The sequence below is a fragment of the Hibiscus syriacus genome, unplaced genomic scaffold (genome assembly GCF_006381635.1).
Source record: "Hibiscus syriacus cultivar Baekdansim isolate YM2019G1 unplaced genomic scaffold, ASM638163v2 tig00110890_pilon, whole genome shotgun sequence".
Lineage (NCBI taxonomy): Eukaryota > Viridiplantae > Streptophyta > Magnoliopsida > Malvales > Malvaceae > Hibiscus > Hibiscus syriacus.
The window spans coordinates 8,572,995-8,596,196 of record NW_024062900.1 but is presented as its reverse complement, the minus strand read 5'-3'; positions in this window follow the sequence as shown (position 1 = coordinate 8,596,196).

Here is a 23,202-nt window from a genome sequence, read left to right as displayed (position 1 = left end):
AATTTTGAAAATGATTTTTCTAAAGCATATTCGATATATTAAATCGAATATCAAAATATTACTCAAAGTATTTCAAAGTTCATTTTAAATCCTTACTCAAGTGTAAAATTAAGTTTTAATCTTAAAATAATTTCAAAACGATTTTACAAAATATTTCGAACCATTTCAAAGCCAAAAATTCCAGATTGCTCAGGGGGTACAGATTCCCCCTGCATGGTTTGGCTCCGAGAATTCCAATATCCTCGGAGGGAACCGATTCCCCCCATTGTTCAACGGTTGAAATATTTGAATTTTACACTTAGGGAACCGATTCCCCATCAGGGGTACCGATTCCCCCCACGCTCCAAGCAGAAAGTTTTATTGTTTTCACACTTAAACGGCTACAATAACTTCATTAATGATCCCCAACGTTCAGAAGTGATTCAAGATGTATTTAAGCAAGCTTAGAAGCCATTAATCAACAACAAGAAACATCAAGCAACTACAATCAAGAGAGAATCAAAGAGAAAGCATCAAACCTCATGTTTGAGCATTTCAAGCCTATCTTTCATTCAATATTCATTTTGCTTTCAAGAACACTTATTGTGCTCAATTGTATTCATTCTTGAGTGTTTTTTTCTTTGTTCTAGAATTGTGCAAACAATATACCTTGTGAGGATTTCCTTGTAAGTTTGCAAATTTGTATTGTTCTTTTTGGGAGAGAGTGTTCTCAAGAATTTGGGGTATAATTCTTGAGGGTTTGTAAGGTTACTCTTTGTCCTCAAAAGAAAGACAACTTAGTGAATTTGTGGAAAATCCTTAGTGTGGATAGCTAAGGTAGTGGACATAGACTTTGGTTGAGAAAGTCGAACCACTCTAAATCGTTGTGCAAATTTCTTTCAATTTTCTGCAAAAGCTTCCACCAAAATTTTAATTGCCAATTCACCCCCCTCTTGGCCATATTCGTCAATCGATTAACTCAACACGAGCATAAAGCGCCACAACTAGTTGAGACATTTAGTGGCATTTGGTCACCAAATCACTGCTAATAGTCATGATATATGGTGGTGTTTTTCACCGAAACATCACTAATAGTCATGATATATAGTGGCGTTTTCACCCAAATGTCGCTAATAGTGATGATATATAGTGGCATATTTCACCCAAACATTGTTATATATTATGATATGTAGTGGCATTTTTACTACAAGCACCGCTATTAAGAATGTATATAGTGGTGTTTACATAAAAAACGCCACAAATGTGTACTTTTATTATGTATTACTCAAATTGAACATCATGTACCATTATCCTATCACAATAAACTTTAAATTTAATTATGACACTAATTAAGTTGAAATACTTAACATAAAAGTTAATTAAAAATTTATCTAATAACAATAAACATTAAAGTGACATATAGTATAATTCAACATTGGTTACTAGAATAAACAAAATATGAACATAAGAAATTGTAGAAATCATAGTAATTCTCTGTATTTTCTTATTCTTTTCAATATGACAGATTACATATTTATATACAAATTATCTCTCTAAAGTAGGAAACTCTAAGAAAGGAAGATACTAATCCTAGGATATGATCCCTTAAAATAAGAAATTGTAGAAATCTATTTACAGAGTCCCTTAACTAAAGGAATGATAACAAATCATATTTCTATAATTCCTACACTCCCCCTCAAGATGGAGAATATACCTTGTATAATCCCAGCTTAAATAGGAATTTATTGAAAACAGGCTTTGGCAAAGCCTTAGTAAGAATGTCTGCAACTTGTTCTTCTGAAGGAATGTATGAAAGTGTGACTGTCTTTTTGTTAACTTGATCAACAATAAAATGCCTATCAATCTCAACATGCTTTGTCTAGTCATGTTTAACTGGGTTCTTGGCAATCTAAATTACAGATTGATTATCACACAAAACTTCAAAGTGATCCTCTTGATTAGTGACAAGTTCTTTCAGAAGTTTAAGTAGCCAAATTCCTTCGCATATTCCCAATGCTAGTTCTCTGAATTCAACTTCAGCACTACTTCTTGAAACGATAGATTGTTTCTTACTTCTCCAAGTTGCAAGGTTTCCCCAAACAAAGGTGCAGTAGCCACTAGTGTATCTCCTTTCAGTAAGGTCTTCGGCCCAACTAGAGTCTGTAAAGATCTTACTAGTTCTATCTTGTGTCTTCTTAAACATTAAATTATCTCCAGGATTTTTCTTCAAGTTCTTGAGAATTCTATTTGATACTGCCATATTTATTCAGTAGGATTAGTCATGTGTTGACTTATCACATTTACGGGAAAGACTATATTTGGCTTTGTCAAGGATAAATAAATTAGTTTCCCAACTAATCTCAGAAATTTCTCTTTGTCTACTAAGGACTCATCTTCTTTTCTAAATTTCAAGCTTGCCTCCATTGGTGTATCAATCGGCTTGCAACCAAGAAAACCAATTTCTTTGAGTAAATCAAGTACACATTTTCTTTGGTTGATCACAAGTCCTTCTTTTAACCTTTGCCACCTCCATTCCTAGGAAATACCTTAGGTTTCCCAAGTCCTTGGTTTCGAATTCCTTCTTTAACAAATTCTTTAAATTGTAAATCTCTTCTTCATCATCTCCGGTAAGAATTATTCCGTCCACGTACACAATAAGGATAGCTTTCTTATTTGTAGAAGTTACCTTGATGAAAAGAGTATGATCGGCGAGGGACTACTTGTAGTCGTTTTTCATAATGACTTTAGTGAACCTCTTGAACGAAGCTATGGGTGATTATTTTAATCTGTATAGAGACTTGTTGAGCTTGCAAACCTTTTTGCTTCCTTCAACAGACTTTAAGCTAGGTGGAAACTTCATATAGACTTCTTCTTCTAGCTTGCCATTAAGAAAAGAATTTTTTACATCAGGTTGGTGTAATTTCCAATCGCAATTTACAACCAAACTTAGGAGTACTCGAACAGTATTCAGCTTCTCCACAGGTGCAAAAGTTTCTATGAAATCTATCCCATATTTACGTAAAGCCTCTGGCCACTAGTCTAGCTTTGTATCATTGAATACTACCATTGGACTTATACTTTACAGTAAAGATCCATTTACAACCAACAACCTTTTTTCATTGAGGAAGGTCTTTAATGGTCCAAGTAGCATTTTTCTCTATTGCACAAATTTCTTCTTCAATAACCCTTCTCCCTTTAGAATCCTATAGAGCTTCAGCTATTCTTGTGGGAACCTGTTCTTTATCCAAGGTTGTTGTAAATGCTTGAAAAGACGGCATCAATGAATTATAACCAGAAAATTTTTCAATAGGATGCTTGGTGCACTATCTAACCCCTTTTCTAATAGCGATAGAGAAGTCATCTAGAGTAGGGGAAGTGAACTTACTGATTTCTTCTTCTATTTCGGCGGTTGGACCCAAATCCAATTCTCGGTAAGCATCAGATTGCAAAACAACCTCAGGAATATGTTTTTTCCTTATATAAACATGAAGTTGTTTGATTGGTGACGTTTGTGGAAGATTTTGAATGAGAGTATGTATATTTTCAGGAAGGTTGTTTAAAGTAGGTGTGGTTGAAGTGGTGATAGGTACTACAGATGAATCAATAGGAGTAGTTACAGGTGAAAAATCTCTAGGTAAATACAAAATTGGTGGCAATTCTGAAGGTTGAGAATGAAAAGTAGGAGGAGATACTTGATGTGGCTGAAAATCCTTCCATGTCTCCCCCTGAATTTCTGTCTGAGTGAAATAGGGATCCTGCCCATAAAATGTTATATACATAGTGGGAAAAATAGTTTAGAAGGAGGATGATAGCATTTATAACCCTTCTTAAGTGAAGAATACCCAACCAATACACACTTTAACGATTTAGGATCTAACTTGGACTTATTAAGAGCAACGTTTTGGATAAAAATAGTACCGCCAAATATTTTAAGAGGCAGAATGGATGAGATAGATTTAAAATGGGGAAAATATTACAAAAATATAGATTGAGGTGTTTGAAATTGTAAAACCATACTAGGCATTCGTTTGATTAAACATGTGGAAGTTAATAAGGCTTCCCCCCACAAATATTTTGGAACATTAGTGGTAAATAGAAGAGAACGCGTAACTTCAAGGAGGTGTCTATTTTTTCTTTCAGCAATGTCGTTTTGTTGTGGGGTTCCAACACAAGAAATAAGTTGAACTATGCCCTTTTCCCTGAAAAAAACACCCAAAGACTTAGCAAAAATTCACTGCCATTATCAGATTTAAAGAGATTAATTTTAGACCCAAATTGAGTGAGAACCATGTTATAAAATTGGGCAAAAACACCAGTAGTTTCAGATTTATCTTTTAGAAAATAAATCCAAGTTATCCTACTATGATCATCAATGAAAGTGATAAACCACTTACAATTATCAGCATTCTTCACCCGAGAAGGTCCCCAAATAACACTGTGGATCAAAGCAAAAGGGTGAGAAGACTTGTATGTAGAAGGAGAATAAGATAATTTAGTATGTTTGGCAAGAGAGCAAACTTTGCAATAAAAAGAATTTGGCCTTTTATGAATGAATAGAGGAGGAAATGTTTTTTCAAGATAGTGGAAAATAAGATGGAATAAAAGATAGTTCCATAACATAACATTATCAACTTTTTCTAAAGCGGTGAAAGATTTGAAGATTTCGATTTTAGTATAGACAGGAAGAATATAGAAATCATTCTGCACGCTGGCCTTACCAATCATTTTCTTCGAGTTCAGTGCCTGCAAAGTACAATCAATATCAGTAAAAATTGCATAGCAGTGCAAGTTGGTGGAAAGTTTACTAACTGAAACAAGATTACAAGCCAGATTTGGTACAAAGAGGACATTTTTAAGTACAATCTGTTCATTAAGAATAATAGTGTCATGTCCTTCTATTTTGCACAAGGAACCATTAGTCGTTTTGACAGTTTTACCAAAGTTTGGAAAAAATTGCAAAACAAATCCTTATTACCAGTCATATGATCTGTAGCACCAGAATCTAAGATCCAATTAAGGGTCAATTGGAGGAGAAAAAAAACTGTAGCATAAGGGTTACCTTCTGGTTCTTTCATGACCATATTACCTTCTGATTGAGCAGCAGAACCAGAAAAATTTTCTGGATTCGAAGTGATCTCAGGAGTAGGAGAAGAAGTGGTGGACATCGTCTAGGTTGGAAAGAAACTGTAACCTAATCTGATACCATGTTAAAATCAAAGTAATTCTCTGTATTTTCTTATTCTTTTCAATAGGACATATTACATGTTTATATACAATTTATCTCTCTAAAATAGGAAACTCTAAGAAATGAAAGATACTAATCCTAGGATATGATCTCTTAAAATAAGGAATTGTATAAATCTATTTACAGAATCCCTTAACTAAAGGAATGGTAACAAATCATATCTCTATAATTCCTACAGAAATCACATAAGATGGTGGATTCTGCACTAGGTTTTGTTGTATCATCTTCTTCATATTTTTAAGTTGATATTGGAAGTCTTCATATTTTTCCTAACATTTTGTTTCTCGCTACTTCTCTCTCTTCTGCTTCGGATTTCTTATCCTTAAACGTAAAAATTATGATTTTCTCTAAATGACAGCCTCATCTAGATTGGGAAGCATGAATCGGATTGAAATTACTCTAGCATTGGACACAACATAAGCATGAATCCTTAGCTGCTAGTGTAAATCAGAGCTGGGTAGAGAAAGTGCTTTTACCAACTCCATTTCCCTAGCAAAACTAGTATCATATGCTTAACAATAGCAGTGGTGGTGAGCAGGGATTCAAATAGCGGAACGCAATCGCAATATCAAACGCTATTTCGCGATAGCGTCGCCTTCCGAAACCAATTTTCAGAAAAATTACGGTGGATAGCGGAATCACGACAATAGCGTCTATAACGGGATGCTATACCCGTCATTCAACCGTGACTTAAAAAACAAAACAAGTAAAGAATGGCGGCAAAAGTTAATTGAAAATAAAGAAAAAAATCAAAGAATTTTTCAAAACTAGTACAAAAGAAAGAAATCCAAAGTTCCAAACAAAAATCTTGGTAAACTAAGAAAAACAGAGAGCAATCGAGCAAGCAAGACTCACCATTCACCAAGGTAAAGAACAAACCGGGAAGGGAACAAACCTAGAAGAAGTTGAGCAGGCCAAAAATGAAGCTTTGGCTTCCATTTGACAAGGTAATAAATCCCTAGATCTAAGTTTAGAAGAATTAGAAAAAATCATAGCGCAAAAAAAGGAAAAACAATAAGGCAGTAAGTTATAAATATAAGAAGAAAAAATAGAAATAGCATATGTAGATCAAATAGAAAACACAAAACGAAAGGAAAAAAACAAAACAGAGAAAAGAAAGGAATAATGAAAAGTGGAAGAAGGAAGATGGGGTTGAAGAGAAGACCGCCCCAAACCCACATCATGGTTAGATTTTTTAGAGTAAAAGAAAAAATTAATATAAAAAACTAAACTATATATGTCATACGTGTCAACAAAATAAAGAATTAGAGCTTTTTAATTATTTTAAACAATTTATAGGATATATTTTTAAGGAATGTGTTAATTTATCATCCTCCCACCTTTAAGAATTTATAATTTAATCCTTATTTTAGAATGTAAACTTTAGTTTTTATTTAATTTAATCCTAATTGGTGAAACTACTACTACCCCATTTCTAAGGTATGTGTTGTTTTTCTTGCTTATAGTGTTAGTATATATTATTTATATATATGTCATTTTTGCTTTGAAAACATTCTAAAAGTCATTAAAAATGACTCATTAACATTATAATTATTATGTTTAAGGATAAATTGTGTGAAAATTTAAAAAATTAATGACCGTGACACCCGCAGTGACTGCGATGGTATCTTTTATGTCTGTAACCGCGATAAACGCGACACGATGGAAAACACGACCGTGAATGCTATTTAAATCCCTGGTGGTGAGACTAAAGATTGATCGATGATTGAAAAGAAAACGACAAACACGAATGAAGGAGATAATCGACGTATGCGGTGGAGATAATAGCAGAAAAAGAAAAGTGACTTAGAGTTGAGAAACTTAAATTAGGGATCGGACAAGACATAGAATGGGATATGTAAATCTTATGGCGGCGTGTGCTAAATAAATGCTACTAATGCACATCATTTAGTGGCGTTTGTAAGATAAACGTCACTATTAGATATGGATATAGCAGTGTTTGTTATAAAAATGCTGCTAATGTATGTGTCTATAGCGACGCATTTATGAAAACACTATTAAATTTTTCATTTTATGGCATTTTACTTGAAAACGTCACAAGATGTACAAGATTAGTGGCGTTTTTTGAGTAAACGCCGCGAAAAACGTCTTTAAATATCAAATTTGCTGTAGTGACCTCTTTCTTTCTTGAATTTACTTAATTGGCCTTCTTGAATAATGAGGTTGTGTTCTAACTTTGACTTTTCTTCTTCTAACTTAGAGATTACTTTATAAAGTTCAACTTTCTATGCCTCACATTCTTATCGATCTATCTCAGCTTCTGTTGGAACTTCCTTTAAGAGTTCCTCTAGCGGTAAAGTTCCTCCCTGGCTAGGTGGTGGAAGATTATCATTCACCCTTTTAGTCCTACAAAGCACATATAGTCAGCTGTGAGCATTTTCTAAGTCGTTGCTACTTTTGTATGAAGTGGTTGACTCTAAGCATTTGTAAACTCTCAAATCTGCTTCTTATAATTATCCTCTTGGTATGAAAATTTTGTGTCAACTAATACCGACGTCACTAGAATAAATCGTCTTGCTCCATACTGCCTCAAAACAAACAATGGAGCATATAGAATTCCACCCCAAATTCTTCTTAAAGGCACCCAATCATAATTTCCACACTTGTACAAAATATGGATGTGAGATAACCAAGGGACCCGCCTTCTTAACTCATTGATTATGGTAATCCATTTCTCTTCTTGATATTTTTAGGCCATTCCTAGTTCAAGTATTCTTTTAATAGTAAATAGGCTTGAGAGAACACCCAAGCTAACACCTTCTCCACCTTCAAGAAATGACTTTAGATCCGTAGTGTAAGAAGCTAAGCGCATCCCTTAAATCATCCTCCACCATATTTTGACATGCACTCAATGAACGAAATGTTTCTACTAATATCATCGGTGTAGGATTGAGCTCTCTACCAAGCTCATCGAACAAATCAACAACTTCAACATCTGCATACCCTAAAGCTTTAGGAAAGATGATCAAACCATTAATAATCAGAGTGAAGATATTCACTTTCATTTTCTTTTCAGGATGCATGTAAATCAACTCATGTAAACCTATCCAATAAACCACATCACTACCTTCTTTGCGTTTGATTTGACTTGCAGCCCATTGTGCACCCATCTGGGTTAACTTCTCGAGCTTTCCTTTGAGGGAGACAAATTTATTAGACTTAGTGTAGATACAATCTATTTGGGCTTTCTCCAAATGGAGTAAAGTAATGTACTCCTCGATATTCGTTGTCATATCCTCCCGATCGAATGTGAAACAATTGTAGGAAGGGTTCCAAAACTGTGTAAGAGCTCGTTTCAAGCCCTCATCCACTGACACAGAGTAAATAAGATATATCACCATAATTTTGATGGAACAATTATCTCATCTTGAAATCCCACTTGTCCCATATCTCTCGTAACTCTTGTAGATCACTCCGCTTTGTATTGACATAGGTGTAGTCGGTCAAGTTTGACTCATAACACGGCCTTATGTTATCCTTCTATTTTTTCTAGGTTACCTTGGACCACTTTCTCACCTTAGGAATTTTATCAGCCTTGCTTTGATACCTTTTCTTCATGTCAAAAACACTTTATTTCTGAAATCAGTTTTGGACCAAAACCTTTATTATGCAGATGATGCATGTATGCATGATAAGAGAAAACAAGAAATAATTCAGTATAATGGAAAGTAAGTCGCAAACATATGGAATAAACAAGTAAACCTTATTGGTCACACCATCATTAGAATTTAACTTACCTCAGTTGCAAATACGTAAACCAATGAATTTTCATATTTACCAGGTAATCCCTAAGGTTTAAGGCCCTAATTGGGTTGGTTTCTATGGTTTATTCATGTTGTTTGGTTCTAAAAAGGTACCAAAGTTGTCCTTATTGTCGCCTATTAAGGCTAGTAATGCCTCTGATCCTCACCCACTATAGGCTCCATATGGATCAGGTTCAATCCGAGAGGATACATTTTCCTATTTTTGCACGGAGGGTTACTCACGAAGACGTAAGACATATGCACCCCGAAAGCAATTACTAGGCCTACATAGAGGGTTACTCAAGAAGGCGTAGTGTTTGCTCCCACTTAAAAGGGACGGAGCTTGGTTAGAAAGCTCATGTTTTGAAAATATAATCATAGTGAAACATTGACACGAGAAATAACTTTTGATAGAATGACCTTCACAATTTCTATATTATGAAAACCTGTTATTTTACAAGTCATACATTGGTCAAACGCCTCAAAAAAACTACCCATTTTATTTTAAAAACTTTTTTGGAAAATTTACAAAACATTTTTTTAAATGTGAAAATGAAATTAAAACTAAACTCAAATTCAAAATTCTTTGAAAAATGAACATCGTATTATTTTATTTGTGGTGTGACTCTCAAATATAAAAAGTCCCCAGCAGAGTCACCAAGCTGTTGAAACCAATTTTGGGTGGTTCGAAAATAGTTGTGGCAAAGATAAAAGTTTTTGAAAACGGCAGTCGTCATAGGTCGTTTTGGGCTAGGTACGACCGAATACCTTTAAATTGGATATGCGTTTAAAACTGGATTAAAAATGAGTTCAGAAGTTGTTTACGTATGGGGAAGGTTAGAACACCCCCACAACGCTAAAAAATTGGTACCTTTCGAAAATACACAATGTTCATTTTTACAAGAATTGCAAATACAAATTTAGCCTAATTTTAACCTCAAATATGAATGTAATTTTTAAAGAAATATAGTGGACCTCATTTGGAAGCAACAATTTATGTTTACGAAGCCCACATCATTTGAAGAGGATGTCACCCTGTTATATACAATTAAAAATGTCACAATCTAGCTATTTAGGACACTACCTCATTTAGCCCACATAACAAAATAACATTGCCTCAATTTTTAAAAGAAAAAAGTAATTTTCTTGAAATGAATTTTCAAAAAGATCAAGTACTACACGAAAATCACACGTCGTTAATATTCACGAGTTAAAGTAAAATAAAGATAAATAATTGATCGAACATGATGGTAACAAGGAAAAAATTATTAAATAAACTAATTAGTGATTTAAACCCAACATCAATCAATATTTGACTCAAACATACCCAATTTCAACAACATGCATCAACATTATTATTCAAGTTCTTAACTAAGGTCAAAAGACAGATAATTATCAAATCACCAAATTATTTTCCTAAGTCCAATTATGAATAAGGATAATTAATGAGAGTGTCTAGGTGTCAAAACTAAGGTCAATTAAAACCAATTAATGAATAATAAAATTTAGTAACACTAATTATTTAACTTAAATCCAATTAATTTATTAATAAATTATTTAAAAAAAACTAGTCGACTAAGGAAATCAAAACTCTAATTAAAAGATATATGCCAAAAAAACAGCTCCAGTCATGCCAATTAACAAAAATTGAATCAATTAATTTTTTAATTACAAATTAAAAAATTATGTTCAAAATATGGATCAAGACGTGAAATTCTAAAGCATGGCAGCTTCTATATTTTATTTTTTGGTAAATGAAGGAGAGTAAAACTAGACTAACTTAAACAATGTTGTCTTATATTCCTAATGTTGTCTTGGAGCTTTAGAATTGCCAGTCATGTAGGCTCGAGGAAAGTTGCTCCCTCAAAATCATTTTTTCCACCATTCTTGTTAATGCATCAGCTACTCTATTCGCTTCTCGTCGGGTTTGCGTAAAGGTTACTGTCCAGTTTCTCTTAATCAATTCTCTTATATATTGATTGATGGTCGGTGTCGACACCACTCGTATGCTTTATAAGCATAGTTTAAAAGATTCTGCACTGTCGATTTCCAGTAATACCTTTTTAACACCTAGTTGGAAATCAAAATTACAAACTACATGCCGAGAATAAATTAATTAACCAAAATAAATCTTTAACCAAGCCACTGAAATTTGATCAGCAATTATGCATAGTAATCACGTTAATCTCAAGTTGGCTAACCAAGGAAATAATTCATTAAGCCACGCATTTCAAAATCAAATTAAAAAAAGCATTAAAATCAATTTGATCGATACCACCATTAAAACATTGATCACAACAAGGGTCCTGATTAACTGAATTGAGCAATTAAAGCTACGCTCACTCAAACAAATTAGCCACGAATGAAAAAACATTAAACCTATCAATAATGCAAGACCCAAAACACGAGCAAATATACCAAGAAAATAGCTTTGATTCTGTTACCTTTTTCAAGTCTGAAAATTTGTTGTTGAACGTTACCTCATTCGAGACTTAAAAGTTCATTTTTCGTCTTGATGCTTTTGTTTTACCTTCCCGGATTTATAGAGCTCTTTCTTTTTCTTTTCACAAATTTCTCTTCTCCAAATTCTGTGCTTTTGTTGTTTTCTCTTCATAATTTTTTTCCCTTTGTAAGTTGTAGAGATGAGTTTAAATAGGGATGCATGAGAAAAAAATCTGATGATGAGAGTCAAAATTTTTGGGATTGTTGGAGAAGTTGAGTTATAGTGGGATATGTGATTTGATGGGATAAGGTGGTTTTTTTTTTAAAATGTGGCAGTGGCAAAGTCCTTCTAGGAGAGGAACTTTGCCAGCTACGGCTAGGGGTGGGGAATATGTTAGGGTTTTCATTTTTTTTAAAATAATAAACTAGGATTTTCCTTTGGGTTTTAGGTTGTGTAATTGATCTCTGTCTAAGTATTGGGTTCAGACAAAATTTGTAATTATAAACCCCACCGATTTTCTTCGATTTGAGTCGATCTTATTGCTCGTACACTGCACCGCCCTTATCATCTTAAGCGTCTCCCTATTCCGATCTTAGCCCACCCTTCCACTCAGCAAGTCGTCGTGTCGATCGTTGTGGAGAACACTCCAAAGTTTTTTTGAGGAGAACTTAATTTTTTTCTACCGTTTCCGATCATTTTTTCGTCGATCCAGGACTCGGTACTTGTGATTCTCCTAACCGTTTGTCAACTCGACTCAACCCCTCCTGATTCATTCAACAGCATGAGCCAGTGATTACCCATGCAAGCAAAATTGTATAGCGTAGCGAGGCCGATGCTTAGTAGACTTCTCGGATTGATATCTTGATTCCTGATTTACCGTTTATAAATTATGTTTTCCTTATACATGCTCTCTATTTACCGATTTTTTCTGAAAAATATAAATATGTTTGATTTCTAGAATCTTGATATTATTGTTTATTGCCTGAAACTGTTTTATTGGGATACTCTCTGGGATGTGTTATGGAGTTCTGTAGGTTCAGCTTCGATCAAGCTGACAATTTTTATTGGACCTAAGGCGACACTTGGGTAGTCTTCAAGGTACTCTCTTAGGTTGACTCCTATATCCAATGGGTATAAGGTAAGTCCTTATGGATACATTTCTTGGGGACTGCAATTCAATGTATGGGTGAAGAGAAGTTATGTGTTTTTAAATAAATCTCACTACTACTTTTATGATACTTCCCTAAACTACTTTTCCAAACTTTTCATTATATTTTATTTTGCACTTATTTGAACACACTGAGCTCCCTAACTCACTCTCTCATTTTTCCTTTCAGATACTTTTGGATATGCACCACGGGCTTGACAATTGGAGGATCGACACATTCAATACCATATATTTTGTTGTAATGTTTCCATCTACTAAACTACCTTTATTTTGGGTGACATGTACCTATATTTTGATACACTGGTTTTATGGCGTATTTTGTTTTACTCGAGATGTATGGATTATTACTATATTTAACGTTATCTATTTTTTCACTCATGGATATTTATGCTTTATATTACTAGATTTAACTTCATTATTATTACTCTAATTTAAAAATATTTTGGGAAATTTAATGCAATCCGTTAAATCTAGTTGTAATGTATAGGCTGGTTCTAAGGGATTACAAATACATTGTATAAGTGTTGATAACATGTATATATGTTACATGTATATGTTATATATAATATATCTTTTTAAAAATATTTTTAATAATATATATATATATATATATTCATTTTTTTAAAATTATTTTATAATAATTTTAATATTTTTATATGAATATTAATTTTTTGATAATTTAATTTTTATTAATTTCTAAATTTAATTTTTTTAATATTTTAATCATTTTATATTTATAATTTAAAATATTTTTAAAAAAATTAAATAAGTTTAAGATTTTTTTTAAAAAATAAATCAATTTGACTTTTGAATAAAAAACCAATTTAGCTCATTTGTCACGTCATCTACCATGTCATTAACTACAATGGACTCGTCAACACCATGAACTATTACGTAAACTTCGTGAACTATCACATTAATACTGTAACGTTCAATAAAGGAAAAACATTGGTAAAAAATACATTGAATTTGTATTTTGAGTTTAAATATTACAGTAAGAAAACAATAGTACGAAAGACACATTATATTCTTTAAGTAAGTGAGTTTGGGGTGTATTTTTACTTTTTTTCCCCAACTCCATAACTCTTTAGTTGGGTCAACTAAATTACTGCCGATGTTTCAAATTCAGTTTCACCATTAATTGAAGAACCTTTTCGCATTGATGTTCTCTAACGGATCCACCAGGACGTGTAGAAAGCGGATAAGCTAAATTCATCAATTTGATGAACATATTATAATTATAAAATAGAAATAAAATAAATATTATAATTATAATTATAAAATAGAACTGAAATGAGGATATGGTGTGGAATGGATCCTTCCATGCTTCTTGGGCTTGATGAAGATATCAGTTTTAGGATCCCCGTCCACATTACTTAACAAACATAATTATTTTCAAGACAATTTTTCAACATTTCTCTTTGAAATCCATGCAAATTATTTTATTGACGCTTTCTACGAAATTCTAATTTAAACTAAAGAGATGGTACAGAGGGTTTTTCTCTCCATTTTAATTTTTCCCTCTAGTTTCAAGGTTTAACCTTGATTAATCTAGACCGACCTGGATCGCACATATAATTTTGGTGGGTGAGTCTCAACGGGGATTTTCTACATACACGGACTCGAACCTGAGACCTTGCTTAAGCGATATCAAGTTGCTTATCACTTGAATCAACGATGTTAGTCTCTTCATTTTACATTTAATACAATAATTTGAAAAACAAAATGTTTTCTAAAAAAAACTCTTATTAAGACATTATCTACTCACAAACTAGATCTTAATTCAAATAGTTTAATTATTATTATAATTGAGGATAATCATAGAAGTTTAATCAAATCAAAGATACAAACTTAAGAAATTATATTAGAAATTTAAGAAGTGTAAAATTACAAATTTATAATGAATACAAGGTTAGATTATAAATAAAAAATATAAAGAAAATATCTAAATATATGAAAATTTAAAATTTCTAATTGTAGTATTTAAGAAAACATGAATTAAACGTATATTATTTTTTAAAATTTAAAGATTTAAAATATTTAAATAATTTAAACATTGTAGAAAATATTAATTATGTGAAATAAAAGGTGAAACCTCGCCAAGTCAAAGGAGCCTGACCCCCAAAAGTTTAGAAACTTAGCATTTAATCCCTCATAATTAGTTTTAATTTTTTTACATATAATTTTTTTAAAAAAATTATAATTTGGTACCTTAAAAAAATTTAAAATTTTAAGTAGACCCTTGAACTATATTACTAAGATCTGTGATTGATATGAATTATTAACCTTAAGATTAATAAGAAAACATATTAAATAGGTTTAAGCCTAGGATTCCTTAGTGATTACACGGGCAAAGGCCAAAGGCGTCTTACATTAATAAGCAGCAGTGATGTCCGTGAACGCAACGGAACGGAACGGAGCGCAACTCGCGGGCATTATGTTTTGGATATATACTTAGATATACCCAATAATAAGGCCTGAATAATAGAATGGTGCGTTTATAAGGAGGATTTTCAGCCACCGTGTTTGACCATTCACTCCTATTTTCCTCTCATTTTAATTTTTACTTCAAACTTTTTAAGGTAGCGTGAGAATCCCTTTGTATTATTTTATTTTTGGGTAAGGTACACAAATGGTCCCTCAACATAGAGTGTTGTTAAGTCCTTTGATTATTAAAAGTTATAAAATGTTCCCCTACTTAAGATTTTGCTTTTAAATATTACAAAATAGTCGCATGATTGTTCATATGTTCTAAACTCATCATTTTTTGTCAAAAATTGATGTTAGTCTTAGCTGGATGTTAATCTATTGACTGAGATATGATAGTTGTTTGAGATTTTATGATCATATTTTAATAAATAACAGTCAGTAGATTAACATCCAACTCAGATTGTCATCAATTTTTTAACATAAAGGGCGAATTCGGAACATATAAATAATCAGGTGATCATTTTATAACTTTTAATAATTGGGGACTTAACAAAACAACATCTTGTAATGACAATACTATTTCATAACTTTTAATAGATGAATGATTGAATAAAATAATATCACATGGTTGGGAGACCATTTATGTAATTTACCATATATTTTTTCAGTCAACCCATGAAGCAATTAGATCGTGTGCTACAATTTTCACACTAACCTAATTTACCTTCCAACATTTCTAATTACATTTATACCTAAGTTGGTTGGGTCCAATTGGGGTTCTAAATTTATTTAATATTTATGTATATAAATAAAGTTTTCATTATTTTATACATTGTTTAATTAAATTTAAATAAATCATTTAAGTAGAATAATTATCCATAAGAGTTTTGTTACAATTAATCAGTTACTACCGGGGCGAAACATAGTTATGATTAGCGGGGTCATGGCTCCCAAATTTTGAAAAATTAATTAGATTCTTAAAATTTTTAAAAAGTTTAATTTGGTCCTTACAAAACTTTTAAAAATTTAGATTAAGTTTTAAATTTTTATAATGTTCTTAATTGAACCCCTCTCATAATTTGGAAAAAATTCTCATTTAGTCTCTCAATTTTTTAAAAATTTTAATTAGACCCAACTTTTTTTATGAAGAAAATATAATTGAATCCATTAAATTTTTGAAAATTTTAATTTAAACCTCGAATTTTTTTAAAAGTTTTAAGTTGACTCCATAAACTCTATTACCAAGTTTTGTCACTGTTTACTTCATCATCCCAAAAAATGATGATAAACAATTTTTGACTTGGGATTGAAGTGAGATTAATCAATGATTAAACTCAAACTGGGATGCCTCATAGTCATAATTAGTAATTGGTTCATAGAGGTTAAATTGTAACAACCCTAAATATAATTAAAAATTAATTAAAAATTAAAAAGAATTAATTTAATCAAATTATTGACCAAGTTGCAAGTTTTCAAAATTTGCACGTCGTTTTAGAAAACTGTATGAAGTTCATGGACTTAACACTAAATTTCCCCATTTTATATTGACAGAGAAAAAAAAATAGAAAGAAATGGATTAGGTGCTACGGGGGTTTCAAACCCTTACTCCCGGGGATAAGGTCGCCCATTCCTAGCCATTTAGGTCAGGGTACTATTGATGATATTTTTATTAAATATATAATATATTTGTTTAAAACTAGGCTAAATTATATAATCCCCAAATTTCCCCAATTCCCTAACCCTAAACCGTACCCCGCCAGCCCTAAAAAAATCAACCATCGTCCGACCTCCATAGTCATCGCTACCACCTCCATTTGAACTGCCACCTCGCTCCGACCAAAAACCCTTTAACCCTCACCAGAATTGACCACCAATCTTCACGAAAAAATCGAAGAAGCTTCGCAGGAGAAACCCCTCTCGTCACATCGGTTAATTGCAAAATTCGGTAGCCACCATCGTCCATTCACCTCACCGCCACTGTAGCTCTGCTCGTCATCCCCAGACACTAAAAACCCAACAGACAAGCCATCGTGTCTTCTTCGTTTTTGACGCTAACCATTTTGGGAAAGTCTTTGTGATGTTTCAGAATATTTTGGTTTGGTTTTGGTTAATTTTGTTTTGAAATATGATTAATTGAAGTGTGTGGATGATCCAAGGAACACCGACCGGTCGAAATGAGCCCTGTCACCACTGCACGCACTGTCACATACCGGCAGGGCTCTCATGTCGGTCCAGGAATCTTCTGGAATCGGTCGAGTTAGACTGAACTAGTCCAGCCAGACCGAATCGGGTGAGCTGAGTCAACTCACTGAGTCAACTCGAACAGAGTCAACCTGTTGACTTTGACCATAGCAGACCGCTGACTATGACTTTGAACAAAAAGTCAAATTGTTTGAAAAGTCATATTTTATATTTTTAATGTCCTGAGTCTGAATTCAGAGTCTGTTTTGCCAAATTCAAATCCGAAGGCCTTCGAATTGACTCTCAAACCCGAGCATGCATATATACTTAAGTGTTTTATTTATGAATGATTAAATTAAGGTTAGAGAATGACCAAATACTGTTATTTGAAGGTACACGAGACTTTCTCGATCGTTCGAAAGCTCGACCTAACTCTTCTCGATCAATTTAACCTCGTGAGCCAGTGATTACTCATATGACACACGAACCTTATTAATACAGAGATTAAAATCATGATTCAATATTAACTTAGTAATTTATAAATTAGGCTCGAGTACTGCTGTAGACCATGGTGAATCAGGTGCACAGTAGACTCCCTAGCTGACCCCATTTTGCAAGGTGAGTTCCTTATGTGTCATATAATCGTTTTACCTACTTTTAAATTTTGATTTTATGAAATTATTAATTTACAGATTTACTGGACTAATGTTTATGAACTAAGATTGTTTGATATATGTTATCCGGTTACTTGTTTACACTGAAATATGATTATGATGATTATGGATTCATAGAAATTACTACTTACTATGTGAAATGTTTTATTGAGATATTATTTTGGCTAGGATACTGGAGTATAGAGGTTCAGCTCTGATCAAGCTGGTAATACCATACGGACCTAAGGAGACTCATAGGTATGCTCCGAGGCCTCGAGAATTTTCTTGGGTAGGCTCTCAGGCCCCAAGATACTCCCTTAGGATAACTCCTATACCCAATGGGCATAAGGTAGCCCTTATAGATAAAGTGCTAGGGGAACTATATTTTGGTGTACATTAGGAGGGTAACTATGAGTTTTAAATTCAACTTATCGATGACCTTTACAAAACTTTACTAAAACACTTATTGATTGTTTTATCTATTATGTTTTACTTGCACCATTGGAACATATTGAGCCCCTAGATCACCCTTTTCAAATTGTTTTCCCCATTTTCATATACTTTTGGATAGGCACCCAAACCAGGCACTTGACGATCGACACATTCTTACAGAACTTTTTGTTTTAATGTTTCTATCTTCTGAATTTCTTTTATTTATGATGACATGTGCCCTTATTTCGAAATACTTATGTTTATGATTTTCACTTTGATACAAATTACGATGTGTTTTATTTAATTTAGTCACTGACGGATTGATACTTACTCGATAGAATTTTTATCATTTTTAATTGTGTTCTTTTTGTTAGATATTGTTTATAATACGATTTTAAATTATCGAAAATGTTTTTGGAAATTTTATTGTAATCCGCTAGTTATAACATATAGGTTGGGTCTAGGGGTTACATTGAATTAGTATCAGAGCTTTTGGTTTTTAAATCCCATACTGTGAACGTGTCTTAAATAAATTAAAATAATATTTTGAAAAATGTTTTACAATTTTTTATAAGGTCAAGTCACCCGTTTTTACAAGTATAACTGTGTTCGGTACTTTGAGTGCCTAAATTGACCATAGGTTTAACTACTGTGTAGTAAGCCTTAAGGCCCTTTTCGATGAGTGTTAGACGATCGTCATCCTTGTCGCGGGTGAGGTTGATCTTCTAGGTTTATGGATCCTATAGACAATTCTAATATAGATTCACTGCCTGTTCTTGGAATTGATATGATGACACAGGTTAGGGAAGCACAAGTAGCGGTGTTGAGCCTACGAGAGTAGTGTTAGATGAGACTCTCGGTAGACAATTTCTGTAGCTGATTCATGATACGATTAGAGTTGCTGGTACCATACATGAAGTTCCTATTACACAAACCTTTATCGCCAATGGGGTCAAGACTTTTGGAGGTCTGACTGGAGGAGCTCCCACTAAAACTGAGGATTATCTCTATGATATGGAGAGACTTATGGATTAGCTGGAATTGGATTCATCGAAGAGGTACTTAGGAGCTATCTTAATGCTTGAAGTGAATGCCTATACTTGGTGGGAGTCAGTTGTGAGCATTGTTCCCATTGATCGTATGACGTGGGATTTCTTAAAATAGCGCTTCATAAAGTAGTTCCTTGGAGAGGGTTATTTAGCTAAGACACGCTAATAGTTTCAGGACTTGGTTTAGGGAGATATGTCAATCCCCGAGTATGAGATGGAAGTTTTAAAGCTGTTAAATTATGGTGCTAGCTTGGTTCCCACTAAGAGCGATAGATATCATAAGTTTACTTTAGGACTCAAATATGAGTTTTGTAGGCAGGTTATGACCCATCAGGAATAGATTTTCGATGTTTTGGTGGGTAAAATGAAGGATGCTGAGGAGGTGAAGACATTGGCTCTGGTCAGAAATTGAGTAGACCGAGAGCGACCTAGGAGGTCTTCCAGCCCGACCAAGTCTTCGGCATGTCCTGAGAAGATGACTCATACTTTGGGCCCCAATAGGAGTTTTACCAATTCTAGGCCTGCAACACTTCTACCCCAAAATGTTAGTTGAGTTGGTTAAGTGAGTTTGCTTCAGGTGCCCATTTATGACTTTTTTTGAAATCGACACAGAGAAGAGTGTCATAATAAGAAGAATGCTTACTTCCATTGTGGATGTTTGCCTCAGACCCCATCTAGAAGTTGTAGCAAGGGAAAGACTCCCAGAATAATGTCCAGGGCAGACAGTAGAGCATGATCCTAACATAATAGAGGGCCAGTTGTATCAGAGGCCAAACAGCCAGCTATGGTGTATGCTACCAGACGTCGGGATGATAGAGAGGAGCCAAAGGTTATTGCAAGTAAATTTACTATTTCTTATGTTTCATACTTTGCGTTACTAGACAATGGCTCCACCCACTCCTATGTTTCGAGTTTGGTATCCCGAGGCCTTCAAATTCTAATAGAGGACACTGAGAGTGATGTTACTATTATGACTCTAGTATGACAGTCACTGGTTGTGAATAAGGTATTCAAGCATTGTACTCTAAAGGTTCAAGGTGAAATTTTCCTCACCGATCTTATGGAGCTTCCTTTAAAGGAGTTCGATATGATCTTGGGGATGTTTTGGTTGAATGAACATCGGGTCAATCTGGATTGCGAGTTTAATAGATCTACTCTAAAGACTTTTTATGGCTGGACTATTGTGCTAGTTAGTGAGCAACGAGGCTATCTTTCTAATATAGATCGGCATTTACTGTTGATCGGGTGATCTAAAAGGGGTATGAGACTTTCATTGCATGTATCTTAAATAATAAAGGCTCTTTGTCCAAGATTAATGATATTCATACAGTTAGCGAATTTCCTGATATCTTTCATGAGGAGTTGCCAAGATTACCTCTGAATAGAGAGGTAGAGTTTGAGATTGAAACTTATCATGGTCCTGCACATGTTTTTATGGCACCATATCATATGGGCCCAAAGGAACTTAAGGAGTTGAAGGTCCAATTGTAGGAATTATTTTATCAAAGTTTCATCAGACAATACCTCATTTTGGGGAGCTCCGGTCATGTTCGTGAAAAAAAATAGATCACTTAGGCTTTGTATTGATTACCGAAAGTTGAATAAGTTGACGGTTAAGAATAAATACGCACTACCCTGGATTGATGAATTATTCGATCAATTGGGAGGAGCTACTGTAATTTCTAAGATTGATTTTCTCTTAGGGTACTATCAGTTAAAGGTCAAGGGTCATATGTTGAGAAGACTGTCATCCGCATTATATATGGGCATTATGAATTCCTGCTGATACCATTTGGTATGACAAATGCTTTCGCAACCTTTGTACATTTGATAAACCATGTGTTTTGACCCTATGTAGATCAGTTTGTAATGGTTTTCATTGATAATATTATAGTCTATTCCCGGAATGAGGCAGAGCATAATGAGCATCTAATGATCATTATACAGACTCTGAGAGATCATCGCTTGCATGCTAAGCTGAGAAAATGTGAATTCTGGCTTCGGGAGGTATATCGTTTCTTGGGTATATTGTTTTGGTGAAGGGTATTCAGGTCGATCAGAGTAACATCGAGGCCATTGTGAGTTGGAAGTGACCCGAGAATGTCCTTGAGATCCATAGTTTCTTGGGCTTAGCCGAGTATTATCGACGTTTTATCGAGGGCTTCTCGATCAGTATCATCCCTTTGACAAAACTATTGAGGAAGAATATTACGTTTGACTGGGGCGATGCACAATAGGAGACTTTAGATAAATTGAAGACGACTTTAACTCAAGCTCCAGTTTTGACTCAACCTGAGCTTGAGAAGGATTTTACGGTATATAGTGATGTTTCACACTCTGGATTTGATTGTGTTTTGATGCAGGAGGGGAAGCTAGTCACTTATGCATCCCGTGAGCTGAGGCCGCATGAGTGCAATTACCTAAACCATGATTCAAAGTTGGCAGTTGTAATATTTGCTTTAAAGATCTGGAGACACTATCTCAATGGAGAGAAGTGCTACATTTTTACTGATCACAATAGTTTCAATTGTTAGAGCTTTGAAGGATTATGATTGCGAGATTAACTATCATCCGTGTAAAGCTATTGTCGTTACAGATACTTTGAGCTAGAAGGCGATAGCTGATCTAAGGTCTTTATTTTCCAGGATGATGTTATATGACGATGGTATTCTATTGACAAAATTACAGGTTAAGCCGACCTTGGCCGAGGAGATCAAGGCCAAGCAACCTCTTGATAGCTCTTTACTCCCCATATTTGAGCAAGTTGAGAAGGGTACTACCTCAGATTATGCTTTTGACCATGATGGAGTTTTATGCTTCAAAGGTCGTTATTGTGTGCATAATGATGCAGAGTTGAGACAGGATATCCTCAGTCAGGCCTACAGTAGCCCTTATGCGATGCACCCCAAAGGAGATAAGATGTACCAAAATTTGAGAGAGAGGTATCATTAGGTTGGCATGAAAAATGATATCTCTAATTTTGTGGCTAGATGTTTGACTTGTCAGTAAGTTAAGGTAGAGACCAGTATCAATCATGTCTATTACAACCTATCAAGATTCCCGAATGGAAATGAGAGCGTATTACTATGGATTTTTTACTGGTATGCCTTTCACTCCTATAAAAAAGGACTCTATATGGGTGATTTTTTATAGACCTACAAAGTCAACTTATTTTATTCCGGTGCAGGTAATGTTTTCTTTAGACAAGCTAGTTAGATTGCATATCTAAAAAATTATCAGATTGCATGGTGTTCCACTATCTCTCATTTTCGATCGAGATCTAATATTTATTTCGAGATTCTGGGAAGCACTACATGAGGCTCTAGGTACTAAACTAAATTTCGATTCAACTTTCCACCCATAAACTAATGGTCAATATAAGTGAGTGATTCATGTTCTTAAGGATATGTTGCAAGTTGTGTTATTGACTTTCGGGTAGTTGAGAGAATTTTTTACCCTTGGCTGAGTTTGCCTATAATAACATCTATCAGGCTAGCATTCGTATGTCATCGTATGGAGCACTTTACAGGTGTAGATGTTGTACCCCAATTTTTTGGACTGAATTACGTGATAGAAAGTCTTTGGGACCTGAGTTAGTATGTGAGACTGAGGACACCTTCAGGTTGATCCGTAACCTCCTGAATGAGGCATTTGATAGGCAAAAGTCTTATTCTGACCAAAGAAAGAAAGACATCGAGTTTGAGGTTCGAGATCATGTATTTTTAAAGGTATCTCCATAGAAGAAAATGTTGAGATTTGGACGCAAAGGTAAATTGAGTATTAGATTTATTGAGTCATATCGTATCCTAAAGAGAGTAGGACCAGTTGCATATTAGCTCATCCGTATTCATGATGTCT